General features: G+C 45.9%; 1 pseudogene; it reads right to left on the bottom strand.

The window, feature by feature from the left end:
* Nucleotides 1-1277: 1277 nt before the first annotated feature.
* LOC101653682 lies at nt 1278-1828 on the bottom strand (annotated as a pseudogene).
* Nucleotides 1829-5169: the final 3341 nt, after the last annotated feature.

The following is a 5169-nucleotide window of genomic DNA, read 5'->3' as shown; positions in this document are numbered from 1 at the left end:
CAAATGCCCATCAGTTGAAGAATGGATAAAGACACACACACACACATACATACACACATACACACACATGTGCACGCGCACACACGCACACACACACATTGGCATACATCCCTAAAACACAGTGATGGAAGCACCTCATGGCATGGAGGGACCTGGAAACCATCCTGCTGGGTGAAGTCAGTCAGTCACAAGAGGACAAATATTGTATGAGTCCACTTTCTAAGGATTAAGGCCAAAATGAAGACAGGTTTCTGTTTTCAGGTCATGCAGTCATCCAGTCTGGTCCTTCAAACAATGAGGTAGTGTCCCTACCTACTTCCCACAAACCAGGTATCTCCCTTATTTGAACATCTTGAAAGCCACCCCATGAGAGGTGGCCTCAGGCCAGAGGGCCTCCAGCTCCCGTGCTGTGGGGAGGGAGACATTCCATCAGTTCCTCCCATCTCGCAATAGACTATGATCATCCCAAATCCACACACGCGCCTCCAGGAGTAATTGGTGAACTGGAATGGGAATTCAGATCAAGAGGAGGGGGAGACATGACTGCACTGGGAAAGTAAGGCAACCCTCCATTGAGAAACATGCTTAACAGTGCACACTAGCATTACCCTACGGGGAAAATATGTCTGGTCTTCTGTTCCTAACTGGGCACCTTTGACCAGTCTCTATCCAGCCCCTGGTGGCACAGGAAGCATGCTGTGACAACTTTGACCTTAGATTCAGTCTTTTAGAAGTGTCCAACACACCTTCATAGATTACATCAGAAGGACTTGAATGAAATACCCCACTAAGAGAAGTGGGCTTTACCTTAAACTCACTGGTAGTCGATCTGAGGAACCGAAATACTCCCTTGAATTTAAAACTGGAAAACCCAAGCGAGAGAAGCAGAGGGTTGCTACACTAGGGTTAGAGAACTGGTGGATGTTGGGCTCTGGTTTGGCTCAGGTGTATTGCTCTGAGGGTGCCGATTGAAGGACCACCCGGGACCAACATATACTTGCTGTTATCATACTTTCTGTGTGTGTGTGTGTGTGTGTGTGTGTGTGTGTGTGTGTGTGTGTGTGACAGCTGTTAGCCTCCTAGGTAGAGCTATGCCTTTGTAAGTGAGGGTTACTGAAACTATGGCTATATCTCTCACGCTTCCGTTTTTTGTAGCTAGTATCCAGTCACCTGAATTTCAACGCTGTACAAATGAACAATTCATGTTATAGTCAAAAAGGAAGACCAACATGTATATAAACCCCCTTTCTTCTTTTTCTCACTATAACTTTTTTTTATTCGTCTTTTGGAAACAGGAATTTATTTGCCAGGAAGGATGATCCCATCATACTTCTGCTGGAACCAGCGCATGGCCTCCTCTTTGCCGATTCTGTTGTTTGGCCCTAATGCAGCCTGTTCTGCGCTTCTTGTCGGCAATGCTGAAGCCTGGCCTCCCCAGCACCACGGTGAAGTCCAGGCCGTAGATGCCGATGCTGGGGTCATATTTGAACCCCAGGTCGATGTGTTCCTGGATCCCGAACTCAAAGTTTCCAGTATTGGAGAAGCTATTTTTCCGTAACTCGTACTCGCGCACCTTCAGACCTTTCTCCAAGATTTCCTCTGCCTTGGCCCCACGGACTGTGCAGTGGACAGCAATTTTTTCCATTTCTCCTAATGCCAGAGGATCTGACGGTGTATCTGGCTTTGGAGGAGACCGGGGTCTGGCCGGTGAGCTGCTCCATCACCTTGGCGGCCCGGGTCAGCCTGTTGCCGCTCTCCCCACGCAGATGTTGAGGCCGAGCTTGCGGATGGGCAGCTTCCGCATCCGGTTCTCCTTTTCACCTTGATCCTGCGCCGTGATGGAAACCAGGAAGAGAGAATGCAGTTTCTAAATCCCCTTTCTTAACAGCTCTTCGTGTTTTCTCTTTAAACAGTTTTATTGGTACATAATCCAAATATCATACAATTCAATAGTTCAATCATATCAAGAAGAATTGTATAATAATTACCCTAATAAATTTTAGAATATTTTATGTTTTCTAGTACTCATTGTTACTAGCTTCACATTCCCTCACCCACAAACTCCCCTACCAGACCCCCAAGAATCTATTAATCCACTTACTGTCTCTATAGATTTACCTATCCTGGATTTCATGTACAGAAAAACATACCAAAAAACTCACCCCCCCTGAAATCCCCCAAAACAGCAAAAACCAAAAAACTAGCAGCAACAATAAAATGAAATAGAGAAACATCACAATCAAAAACAAAGTCTTGCTGCTTCATCTGCCTGCTTTCTGCTTCCTGCCCCTGCAGCTACAGGAGCCGGGAGAAGCCTTCAGCTTACGGCTTACCCATAGGCCTGACCTGGATTGGATTTACCCACTTCCACAAATACAAGACTCAGAAGCCCCTTTCCAGCCCTGGGTCTTTCTCTTGTATGGGGCATAGATACAGGACCATTGTGTGGCACTTACATGATCTCCTGCTAACTCGAGGGGAGGGGTGGAGTCTAGCCTGTCAATCAGGTCACAGCCAACGAGGCCTCTGTGTGGTGTGACTTTCTCCTGAGGATTCTGGGAACTCCCATCTTCCTCCCTGGAAGTGCGGTGCACACTCTCTGTGCTTCATCTTTCTGCTGACAAGCCACATGGAGCTATGTTGATGGAGCCAGAGCCCTGGAGATAGAGGCCATGCCAGTGCTGAGATGCTTCCACCACCACTGGATCCACAGACTTTCCACCCTCTGGCTTGTGATCTTCCTGCACTCGGCATCATTGCATGCTGTGTGAATCTAAAGAGGAATTTATGCAACAGCATCAGACACATGGGCTAATATTGGACTCATGGACTTGATCTGGACTGGGCTGGGATGTTTTATTAATATACAATTATTCTTTGCTATAAAGTTCTGTCTTACATATATATATGAATGCTCCTGGATTTGTTTCTCTAGTCAACCCAGACTACCACGCATTGTCATTTTACAAGGTGGCACCTCGCGTGAGAGAAACAATCCGGGGACCTGCTGTGGCTCCAAGATCTGGGCTGGGAGCAGGCTGGCACCAGGAAAAGTAGCCCTCTCACGATGACATTTGATGACATTTACAAGGCAGAAAAGGGAAAGCCAGTTTGGAGAGGAGAAGTCAAATGAAATGTGCACTAGCATGCTCCGAGAAGAGGAACTCACTGGAGAGGGAAGGCACTGTAGGAGACAGTCTTTGCGTCATTCATAGAGAGACTTGGCATTAGAGAGAACGTCAAACTACAACTGGTGGGGCACAAAGCATGACAGGCACAGATGCTTTATCATTATTTTAGTCTTTAGAAATGGATTATCTTTTTATTGCTTTGGGGGTTATGTGAAAGAGAAATCCAAGAGACAGAAACTTATAGTATGCATCTTCTCCCTTGTTAAGTGTAATTTCAGCTAGATAAAATATTTCATTTCTAAGTTCTTTGGGAAGAAAAGAAATGGAGTCATCAAAACAATTCATGGTAAGAGGGGTAGGGGGAGATGAGCCACTTAGGGTACAGTATAGCAATAATGAAACCCACAACCTTCCTCTAGTTCTTAAATGCTTCCTCCCCCCAACTACCAGGACCCCAAATCTGCCTTGCAGACCTGGTTAGACCAGATGATGCACAGCGGTACAGCTGGGAATTGGAAACGCAGGGAATCTAGGACAGATGAACCTCTCAGGACCAGGGGTGACAGTGGCGATACCAGGAGGGAAGGGGGGTGTAGAAAGGGGGAATGGATCACAGGGAGCTACATATAACCTCCTCTCTGGGGGACAGGCAGCAGAGGGGTGGGTGAAGGGAGACGCCGGGCAGTGTAATATAAGATACAATAATAATTTATAAATTATCAAGGGTACATGGGGGAGAGGGGAGGAGGAAGGGAGGGGGAGGGGAAAAAAGGAAAAAGAGCTGATTCCGGGAACCCAAGAGGCAAGTGAATTTTGGGAATAATGAGGGCAACAAATGTATAGATGTGCTTTACACAATTGATCTATGTATTGCGATGAATTGTATGAGCCTCAATAAATTGATTAAAAAAAAACAAACAAAAAAACCAATTCATGGTAGAGTGGCCTACCTGCTCTCCTCCCCACCACCCCCACCCCACCTCGCGGCCACTGCTCCATTTTAAGCAACTTATGGAGTAAAACATGCTTTGGGCTTATTTGAGGGGGAACAGTTATTGGAGATTTCCCTGACTATTGGAAGTCAAAAACGAAACACATTTACGGTCTCAGAGAAGACACACATGCTAGTGGTGTTCTCAGGAAGTGCAGTTCCTGGACGCACAGATGTTCTCTACTCCAACTTCGATCATCTGCTTGATTAGTATTTAAATGGAAGTCTCTCCATTTGTTGCAGGTTCTAGTCAAACTTAAAATGCAAGTGCTTATGTTTCGTGGACACAAAAGGGCTTCGGAGGGCCTCGTTGTCATCTCAGACTGGATCAGATGTGTACTAATTATGCAGAGTTCCTCCAGCTGTACACTCCAGAAGCGTGAGTACTGGCTTCCTTCAAAAGGTAGTAAAAAATGGCACAAATTTTAAATGCACATCATGTGTTCTTATCCTTCTTTTAAAAATACATGTCATGCACAGCATAATTTGATTGGAAACAAGCTGTTACTTGTTTTGTTTTTTCTCCCTTGCCTGTTGGATTTGCATGTATTTTCAGGTAGTCCCATCAAAACTGCACTGCATCAAAAAAAAAAAAAAACTGGTTTGAAAAAAATTGAGAGAGCCCCCTGTGTATGACAAGTGATGTATGGTTTTCCAAGCGGTGTTCAGAGGTTCCATTTATGTACCCAAATTGCAAACGAAAACTTAGAAAAAATGCTTCCCAGAGGTGAAGTCAACTTGCCCAGGACAGAAGACGTGCTATGAGGCCAGTATGCCCACTGTCCGGCCAGGTGTTTACTCAGCTGAGGCTTGGATGAAAGCCACCACGCCAAGGTCACAGTCTGCCCGCACATGTGGGGAGAACACACGTGACACGTGGCAAATGAGGTGTCATGCTTTGGGACGGGTGGGATGGGATTGATTTGCCACTTTTAGCAAGGCTCTCTTTACTGTGAGCTGTGGCTTTGAGAGACGCATCAGGGATTCTTGTCACAGATGTTTCTTTCATAAACAGATGTGGGAGAATGATATTCTGCAAAAAACGGG

This window comes from Echinops telfairi, unplaced genomic scaffold (assembly GCF_000313985.2).
Source record: "Echinops telfairi isolate 266 unplaced genomic scaffold, ASM31398v2 ScPeMD7_4225;HRSCAF=4972, whole genome shotgun sequence".
Classification (NCBI taxonomy): domain Eukaryota; kingdom Metazoa; phylum Chordata; class Mammalia; order Afrosoricida; family Tenrecidae; genus Echinops; species Echinops telfairi.
Note: the sequence above shows the minus strand (reverse complement) of the source record. Positions and strands in the feature narration are given on the sequence as shown.